This window comes from Aegilops tauschii, chromosome 4 (assembly GCF_002575655.3).
Source record: "Aegilops tauschii subsp. strangulata cultivar AL8/78 chromosome 4, Aet v6.0, whole genome shotgun sequence".
In the NCBI taxonomy this organism is placed as follows: domain Eukaryota; kingdom Viridiplantae; phylum Streptophyta; class Magnoliopsida; order Poales; family Poaceae; genus Aegilops; species Aegilops tauschii.
In genome coordinates, this window is record NC_053038.3 from 250,655,210 (window position 1) to 250,666,064 (window position 10,855).

A 10,855-nucleotide genomic window follows, 5' to 3' on the forward strand; every position below is an offset into this window, starting at 1 on the left:
TGCTACATTCTCACTGATTACAGTTTTTCACGGGCTTCGAGTTATTAAACACTCAAGGACATCGATAACTGAATTGAGTCCGCGTCGTGATTAAACAACTCTTAGTAATCTTCTTTACTTGCGACTTTGTACTCGATCACGTCATTCCTAGCCTGATTGCTATATCATTATCATGCTAAATTTTAACTGTGCTACCGGGTCCTTCTTCCCGGAGCACAAATTGCAACGGTGAGCTAATCTTACAATCGATCTTCCTCGTCATATCACTTCTCCTTGAACAACATACTTGCTTTCGAGTTTGTGTCCTAACCGTGGTTCCAATAACATTTCGCTTTCATCATTCCTTTGACTTGATGTCATCGTCGATCAATTACATCTTCTTGAAAACCTCTCGACAAATTTGTCGAGATCATTGTCAACAATTTGACTTCTTCCAAGTTGTGTGTCGAAATTCAGGATGAGAAATACCATCCTTGCCCCTCGATGAATTGTGTTATCATCGACAACATTCTTGCCTCCCCCCAACACAAACTTGTTCATGTTTTGTGTTATACCTTGAGATCCGTGCTATCCAGCATTTGTTCTTCTTTACTTTGGAGTATTACCATCTTTTATATCAAGAATGTCGTGAGAATTTCACCACCTCTTAAGAATTCTTGATATAGTAATACATCTTGCTGTCTACATTCAGTTCTGTGTCCCCATGTTGATTTTAACCGAAGTACCCACAAATGAACTGGGATGTGTAAAATTCAAAAACTTCCAGCAACCCTATTGCTTGTAAGTTAATGAACGATAGTTTCATTCCTTGTGTATTGGTTATCGAATCACCATTCTAACATTGATCATGCTACCTAAGCCCATATTTGGGTGCACCTTTCAACTAATGTTTAATTGTGTATGTTTTCTTCGAGCATACATCATTAAGTCATTCGATCTAGCTAATGTTATCTCCTTGTTCACATAGTTGTGGAAATCCATCTTTTGGAAATCTCAATGGATTGTCGCTGAGTCAATCAGTCACCTCCTCACCTCTCCTTGACTTAATGATGAACCCTTGTTCGGAACTCGCTTCCATAGTTCATCTCCCGAGAATCTTCGATGTCGTTTCGACAATTTGTGTTGCACCTTTCTTCTCAGGCATCCTGAATCTGAGTTATCCTAACACTGATCAGATCTGAATCTCAGTCAGATCTGATGGTTGGAACATATTTCCAAGAGTTATAACGTTGGTCTTTATACAACCCGGTAAGGTGGTGTCTTTGCTTAGCACCCCTAGCCAGAGGACCTTTTGTTATAATTTCCTCTTTAGCAAGGTTAACCATTCTTCCATGAGGAAATTGAAAGACTTATTCTATATGTTGTTCCTGATGGATCCTTTTTGGTATCCAAGTCCGACCTTTGCTTGAAGACCATGTCAACGCTATCTCGAAGCATGTCTGTGGTACTCCGATTTTCAACAAGAACACTTATCCCAATGCTAATTGTTTCTTGCTCAATTATCCAAACACCGTTGTATGGGTAATGTCATGAAAATTTTTCTCCCCCTACCTAGAGGGTTTTCTACATTATAACCTGTCACGGATATCATGCCTCGCTTCTCCTTGGGAAGGATATACCCTTGAAATATGTGTTTAAACACATTTTCCTTTCCATTGTTCTGTTTACTCTAATAATCATATTTTCCTTTCCATTGTTTTGTTTAACCTTTCTTGTAATCTGACTTAGCTGAGCAGAGATAAATCCCTGCTTAGTTGAGCACCTCGTTGTACTACTCTCTCAGTAGACCCTGTTACTATTGTTGATGACATTCCGGTAGCCACCGATGGACGAGAACTTGCCTATTGGTCCGCCTCGTTTCAACGAGCAGGAAAATGGTTCTCTTCGTCCCTCGCCCTTGGTACCGACGATGTTGCTGACAGATAACTGACAGGCTATCCTCTGACATGCCTTGCTATCATGATCATGCAAGATGTCACCGCCCTTCCTACTTTAACCACATGGTGGGCCCATGACCCACAGTTCCACAGGATCAAAACCTGACTCTCCTGTACACCTTGATGAAAAAGTTATCCCTTGCTCTTGGTTTCGCAGGTAATTCGCGAGCCACCTTCCTAGTGATCTATTCTGGTAGCAGACACAATACTTATTCTCGTTGCTCTGAACCCCTTCAACACTTCATTTCAGGCAACGAACGATTAACTATGCGCTTGAAACTTCTATTTTGCACCTCTTACTTTGCTCTCGATAATTTCTTAAGTTTCAATTCGAGAGTTACTTTTCGCCACCTACCTCGATGTTATCGACCAGATAGTCGACCTTGCAGAGGTCCATTCTCCCAGAATACCCATTTATTCTTTCGTAAGCATGATAGAGTTCCCGAAGAAAGGACACCGACTTCATCATGATGACCTGAAGCAGAGAAATGAAGAAATCAACGTAATGGATCGACCTCTTCGAGAAGAGCAACCAAGACCGAGAAGAATCGTTAGAATTTCGTAACAGGAACTTTCCCCCTTACACCCCTCTTAAATCTCGGGACGAGATTTCTTGTAGTGGAGGAGTTTTGTAACGCCCGGGTAACTAAGCTATAGTAATCCCACGCTAATGGTGCCACGTTACCTCCGTTACTGTTGCTAATCTATCGTTAGATCAAAACCGGTCCAAAATTCAAATTCAAAATTTGGTAAAAAATAAAAGTTTTCAAGCCGTAAAATAAAAATGTTTGGTTTGTACTAAATATTGCAGGTGTAAATATGGTGTAATAAACACATTTTTATAAAATGCCTAGATAATTTAAAATGATTTAAAACAGAAAAGAAAATAAATAAAAATAAAAGAAAATACAAAAGAGAAAGCAAAAAAAAAGAAAGAAAGAAGAGAAACCCCCTGGGCTTCGGCCCAGCTGAACACAGGCCCAACTGGACCAAGCAACCAGGCCACCCGCCGGCCCACCCTGCCCCCTGCTTATCCACCCACTCCCCCCACTCCCCACCGACACCCCAGTTCCCTCCCCGAAAATATCTCCCCCTCTCCCCCGATTGGATCGGGATCGAGAGCAGGAGACTGGCGACGCCGCCGCCCGGACCGCCCGACGCCGCCTCGCCCTCGCTGGCCTGCCTCCTCCTCCCCACCGGTCTGCCTCCCCCGTCGCCGGTCGTCTCCGTCCTCCTCCTCGCCCCCCGTTGCCCTGGACCCTACTCCCCGCCGTGAGCCACCGCCTTTTCTCTCCTCCTCTCCCTCGTCCCGCAGCTCCACGCCAGCACGCGCGCCCGCGCCGTCCCGTGCCCGTGCTCGCGCCGTGGCCGCGCCCTCTCTCCCCCGCGGCTCCCTCGTCCCGTGCACGCACCGTCCGCACACACACGGCACCCGCGTGCCGTGCCCCAGCTCCTGGCCGTGCCTGCCCCCGTCGATGCGCACGCGCTCGCGCGCCCAGCGCCCCGCTGCCACCCCGGGGACCGCGGCCTTCTTCCCCGCACCGCGCCTGGGCAGCACGCCCCACCGTTCAGCTCCTTGCACCACCGCGTTGGCCTCGCCTGCTGACCCCGCGCCTCCGTTGCCGCCTGCTCACCGCGTGGCAGTGCTCCGCCCTGCCGCCCGCTTCGCCGCTGCTGCCGCTCCCCGCGCTCGCCCGCGACCTCCTGCGCCCTGTCCGCCGCGGCCACCGCCCGGTTGGCCGCACCTGTCGCCGCCCGCCGGAAAGCGCCCGCCCCGTTGCTTCGGGTCCGCCCCGATGGGCGTCTCCCCCGCAACGGCGCCCGCTGCTCAGCGCCCGTTCGGGCGCACACCCGCACCCGAGCGCCCGAACCCGATAGGCCCCTATGGGCCTATGACATATGTGCCCCGCCCACAGAACGTAAAAAAAGGAATTAAAAAAATATATATGTAAATAAAACAAATAATAAAAATAAATTTAATTAATTAATTAACTAAATTAATTAAGTTAATTAATCCTGTTTAAATTAATATAATTAATTAGTTAATTTAATTAAACAGTAATTAATTAGCTAAACCCTAATTAAACTAAGCAGTGTATGACATGCGGGACCCACACGTAGTTGACCCAGTCAACTGCACAGTTGACTGCTGACGTCAGCATGATGTCATGCTGATGTCATCTTTTACTATTCTGGATAATGTTGACTTAAAATGATTAAATCTTTAGAAAATCATATAAAATAATCCGTATCTCGGATGAAAATACTTTCTACATGAAAGTTGCTCAAAACGACGAGACGAATCCGGATACGCAGCCAGTTCGTCCGCCACACATTCCTAACATATCGCACTCGCCACTTTCCCCCTCTGTTTCATCTGTCCGAAAATGCGAAACATCGGGAATACTTTCTCGGATGTTCCCCCCCCTTCGCCGGTACCACCTACTGCCGCGTTAGGGCACACCTAGCACCGCTCATTGTCATGTCACGCATCGCCATGCTTATGTTTGCATTGTATTTACTGTTTCTTTCCCCCTTCTCTCTGGTAGACTACGAGACCAACGCTGCTGCTGCCCAGTTCGACTACGGAGTTGACGACCCCCCAACTTGCCAGAGCAACCAGGCAAGCCCCCCCCCTTGATCACCAGATATCGCCTATTTTTCTCTATACAGCTTGCATTAGAGTAGTGTAGCATGTTACTGCTTTCGGTTAATCCTATTCTGCTGCATAGCCTGTCATTATTGCTACAGTTGTTACCCTTACCTGCTACCCTACTGCTTAGTATAGGATGCTAGTGTTCCATCAGTGGCCCTACACTCTTGTCCGTCTGCCATGCTATACTATCGGGCCGTGATCACTAGGGAGGTGATCACGGGTATATACTATATACTTTATATACATGACACATGTGGTGACTAAAGTCGCGTCGGCTCGTTGAGTACCCGCAAGTGATTCTGATGAGGGGGCTGAAAGAACAGGTGGCTCCATCCCGGTAGAGGTGGGCCTGGGTTCCTGACGGCCCCCGACTGTTACTTTATGGCAGAGCGACAGGGCAGGTTGAGACCACCTAGGAGAGAGGTGGGCCTGGCCCTGGTCGGCGTTCGCGGATACTTAACACGCTTAACGATTTCTTGGTATTTGATCTGAGTCTGGCCATTTGGTCTATACGCACTAACCAACTACGCGGGAACAGTTGTGGGCACTCGACGTCGTGGTATCAGACGAAGCTCTTCTTGACGTCAGCGACGGAGCGGCGCGCGCCGGATTGGACTGGAACGCCTGCTAGGCTAGGTCTGCTTCCGGCCGCGTACGCAACGTGCAGGTGTGCAATGGGCGATGGGCCCAGACCCCTGCGCGCATAGGATTTAGACCGGCGTGTTGACCTCTCTGTTGAGCCTAGGTGGGGCTGCGACGTGTTGATCTTCCGCGGCCGGGCATGACCCAGAAAAGTGTGTCCGGCCAAATGGGATCGAGCGTGTTGGGTTATGTGGTGCACCCCTGCAGGGAAGTTTATCTATTCGAATAGCCGTGTCCCTCGGTAAAAGGACGACCCGGAGTTGTACCTTGACCTTATGACAACTAGAACCGGATACTTAATAAAATACACCCTTCCAAGTGCCAGATACAACCCGGTGATCGCTCTCTAACAGGGCGATGAGGAGGGGATCGCCGGGTAGGATTATGCTATGCGATGCTACTTGGAGGACTTCAATCTACTCTCTTCTACATGGTGCAAGATGGAGATGGCCAGAAGCATAGTCTTCGACAGGACTAGCTATCCCCCTCTTATTCTGGCATTCTGCAGTTCAGTCCACCGATATGGCCCTTTACACATATACCCATGCATATGTAGTGTAGCACCTTGCTTGCGAGTACTTTGGATGAGTACTCACGATTGCTTTTCTCCCTCTTTTCCCCTTTCTATACCTGGTTGTCGCAACCAGATGCTGGAGTCCAGGAGCTAGAGGTCCCAAGGATGATTCTACATGGAGTTCGGCTTCGAGGAGTAGTTAGGAGGTCCCAAGCAGGAGGCCTTGCCTTTTTGATCGTTGCTACTTTTGTGCTAGCCTTCTTAAGGCAAACTTGTTTAACTTATGTCTGTACTCAGATATTGTTGCTTCCGCTGACTCGTCTATGATCGAGCAATTGTATTCGAGCCCTCGAGGCCCCTAGCCTGTATTATGATGCTTGTATGACTTATTTATGTTGTAGAGTTGTGTTGTGATATCTTCCCGTGAGTCCTTGATCTTGATCGTACACGTTTGCGTGCACGATTAGTGTACGGTCAAATCGGGGGCGTCACACTACGAGAACGCCATCCATAGCACTCACGCTTATCTTGCGCATTTTAGAGTATCCACTTTCACTTGTCTATGAACTGTACAGGCAACCTAGAAGTCCCTTACCGCGGACACGGCTATTCGAATAGATGATGTTAACCCTGCAGGGGTGTACTTCTTCACACACGCTCTCGCCACTTACCACTATGTACACTTCGTGTATCTCGGCAACCTTCAAGCGGAAGCCTGGCGAGGGAGTCGGCCACAACCTGACTAACCACACATAGTCCAGGTTTATCGCCTATTCGGGTTCCATCCGCAAGGAGATCCGGCTGGGGTGTCGCTCACGGCCCCAAACGATCTGTACAGGACTCCAAGCCCACCAAACGGGTGGCGCTTGGTATACCCGGCCACGGTGCCTAATCTGTCCCAAGCCCACCTGTACCGGGTGCCACTTGGTAGACTACTAACACTACCTCCAAACACCAGAAACAAGTTGCAACTCCTGGACAGAGATCAGGTTGATTAATAAGTCGAGAGAGCTTGGAGCGCCCGGAGCCCAATGTGTGGTATTAACTGTTCATGGATCACAAACACAGAACTCAGTTCCTGAGGACGGCTGCAATGAGACAACCCACCATGTACTCCTACATGGCCTCTCACCGCTACATTTACCAAATTGTGTTCACACACTTAGCTCTCAACAGTAGGACATGTTCACAACTATCCAACTCATCCCCGATGAATCAGACCTGACACCACTCTAAGCAATAGTAGGCATGACAAACATGCATGAATGAGTAGGCACATCAAGGCTCAAACAACTCCTACTCATGCTAGTGGCTTTGATCTATTTACTGTGGCAATGACAGGTCATGAAGAGGAAAGGGGTTCAACTACCGCAACATGTAATAGTTGAAACGTTGTTGTCCTAATGCAGTAAAAGAGAGCACGAACAAGGGGGTTTTGCTTGCCTGGCACTTCTGAAGATAGCACTGCTCTTCATAAGTGACAACGATCACAACGTCGGAAACATCGGCTATCAAGAGGGAACAACACCGACTAGCAAAGAAGGAACACAATCAATGCAATGCACAGTCACATGAATGACATGTCATATTAAGGTACTGAATTGACCTAGTGAAACAGTTAGTCATATTCATTGAAGTGGAATTCAAACATATAGCAAATTCCAACTCCAAAACTAATTACCATCTATTCCATAATCATGAATTGTCCTATTCAGTGAGGTTAACTTGTTCAAACATGCATGAAAATGCCATATTCAGATTCCTTGGATTTTTCTGATAATTTTTCATATATAAATTATTTCATTTGGAGTTATAGATTAATTACTATGATTTTTAGAAGTTTAGGTTATTTTTTGAAATTCATAAATCATTTCTGATTTATTTTAAATTCCAAAAAATAGTTACAACGTCAGCATGACATCGGGACGACGTCAGTAGGTCAACAGAGCTGACCGGGGTCAAACCTGGCGTGTGGGGTCCACACGTCACTAACACAGGGGTTAACCGGGTCTAATCCCGCGTTGACTGGGGTTTGACTCGCTGCGGGACCTGCTGTCAGTGGCTGCGGGGGCGTCTAGCTGGCAGGGATTAGCACTAATGATAGTGCCACATCAGCTCCCCGGAGTATGGCCGGCGGAGACCATTTCAAGCGGCGGAGGGCGTCGGGTTTGAGCTACGGTCGACGGTTTGGAGCGCGGTTTGCGGCCATGGGTTGCTGGCGCACGCGCGCATCTAAAGGAGGCAGCGGGAGGTGCCGGGTGCAGTGTAGCAGTGGCGGCGATGGACGGAGCGGCATCCGGAGTTCGGCCGGGATCGGGGACGCGGCTGCGGTGCACTGGGAAAGCAAGAGGCGGTGGCGTTGGCTTCCCGCGGAGCTGCTGAGCATGGTGACGCGCGCGGATGCGGGCTATCGTGGCTCAGACCACGGCAGCGCCATGGCCGGAGGCGGAGGGCTCTCGGGCTCGATGGGAACGACGACTACGCGGCGCAATCGAGCAAGGGGAGAGAGGGGGGACGAAGGAGGAGCTCACGTCGGGTCAGACGAGCGGCTCGGTGGCCTCGGGGGAGGCTTGGAGGTGACGTGCGACGATGGCGATTTGCGGCGGCCATGCAGAGAAGAAGAGCTCGATGACGAGGCTTCAAGGCGTCTGAGGTCGTGCGGTTCGGCGTAGAGGTGCGTGGCAGTGAGGCGGAGCTCGTGGGCGGGATGGCTGGCCGTGGGGAGGTCGGTGGTCACGACGAACGGCGACGGTGGCGATGGTGGCGCTCGGGCACGAGGTGCAGAGTGAGAGATAGGAGGGGCAGAGCACGGGGAGAGTGAGGGAGTGCGCTAGGGAGCTGCTTCGCATCTCGAGGGCGTGGGGGGAGGAGAGCTCGCCAGCGCGAAGCAGGAGCTGGCACAGCCGGCGTCGTGCTCTGGTTCGCCTCTGCCTACTGGCAGAGGTAGAAGACGGTCATGCCCCTGTGGGCTGGGCCTCTACAGTGGTGGGAGGCCCGAGGCATACTGGAGAAGGATTCGACCCTTTTGGGCAAGTTACACCCCGTAGCTAGCTCAAGAACACAAGAACACCCAATACATCCACCAAAGCAGGAGTAGGGTATTACGCATCTTCGCGGCCCGAACCTGGGTAAACGATCCGTGTGCTACCTGTCAGCCATGCTCTTCTCACAACCCCGCACCCGCCGACCGTAGAAGGGATTCCAGTGATCCCATAGGTGTCGTTTCCCACCGACAATCATCCTTGTTGTACACACCTTTTGGGAGAGACACACATGAATCGGAATTTAGTAGAATACTCTATGTGCTTCACTTATATCTTTTGAGCTAGATAATTTTGCTCTAGTGCTTCACTTATATCTTTTTAGAGCACGGTGGTGGTTTTATTTTATAGAAATTATTGATCTCTCATGCTTCACTTATATTATTTTGAGAGTTTTTTAGAACAACATGGTAGTTTGCTTTGGCTATAAATTTAGTCCTGATATGATGAACATCCAAGATGGGTATAATAAAAACTATTATATAAAGTGCATCGAATACTATGAGAAGTTTGATTCTTTATAATTGTTTTGAGATATGAAGATGGTGATATTAGAGTCATGCTAGTTGAGTACATGTGAATTTGAGAAATACTTGTTCTAAAGTTTGTGATTCCCGTAGCATGCACGTATGGTGAACCGTTATGTGATGAAGTCAGAGCATGATTTATTGATTGATTGTCTTCCTTATGAGTGGTAGTCGGGGACGAGCGATGGTCTTTTCCTACCAATCTATCCCCCTAGGAGCATGCGTGTAGTACTTCGTTTCGATAACTAATAGATTTTTGCAATAAGTATGTGAGTTCTTTATGACTAATGCTGAGTCCATGGATTACACGCACTCTCACCCTTCCACCATTGATAGCCTCTCTAATACCGCGCACCTTTCGCCGGTATCATACACCCACCATATACCTTCCTCAAAACAGCCACCATACCTACATATTATGGCATTTCCATAGCCATTCTGAGTTATATTGCCATGCAACTCACCACCGTTCCGTTTATTATGACACGCTTCATCATTGTCATATTGCTTTGCATGATCATGTAGTGGAAATCGTATTTGTGGCAAAGCCACCGTTCATAATTCTTTCATACATGTCACTCATGATGCATTGCATATCCTGGTACACCACCAGAGGCATCCACATAGAGTGATATTTTGTGCCAAGTATTGAGTTGTAATTTTTGAGTTGTAAGTAAATAAAAGTGTGATGATCATCATCATTAGAGCATTGTCCCAAGTGAGGAAAGGATGATGGAGACTATGATTCCCCCACAAGTCGGGATGAGACTCTAGATGGAAAAAAGAGAAAAAAAGAGGCCATAAAAAAGGAGAAAAAGGCCCAAATAATAAAAATGAGAGAAAAAGAGAGAAGGGACAATGTTACTATCCTTTTGCCACACTTGTGTTCAAAGTAGCACCATGATCTTCATGATAGAGAGTCTCCTATGTTGTCACTTTCATATACTAGTGGGAATTTTACATTATAGAACTTGGCTTGTATATTCCAATGATGGGCTTCGTCAAAATGCCCTAGGTCTTCGTGAGCAAGCAAGTTGGATGCACACCCACTTAGTTTCTTTAGTTGAGCTTTCATACACTTATAGCTCTAGTGCATCCGTTGCATGGCAATCCCTACTCACTCACATTGATATCTATTGATGGGCATCTCCATAGCCCGTTGATACGCCTAGTTGATGTGAGACTATCTTCTCCTTTTTGTCTTCTCCACAACCACCATTAATTCTATTCCACATATAGTGCTATGTCCATGGCTCACGCTCATGTATTGCGTGAAGATTGAAAAAGTTTGAGAACATCAAAAGTATGAAACAATGGTTTGGCTTGTCATAGGGGTTGTGCATGATTAAATACTTTTTGTGATGAAGATAGAGCATAGCCAGACTATGATTTTGTAGGGATAACTTTCTTTGGCCATGTCATTTTGAGAAGACATGATTGCTTTGTTAGTATGCTTAAAGTATTATTATTTTCATGTCAATATTAAACTTTTATCTTGAATCTTTCGGATCTGAACATTCATGCCACAATAAAGGAAA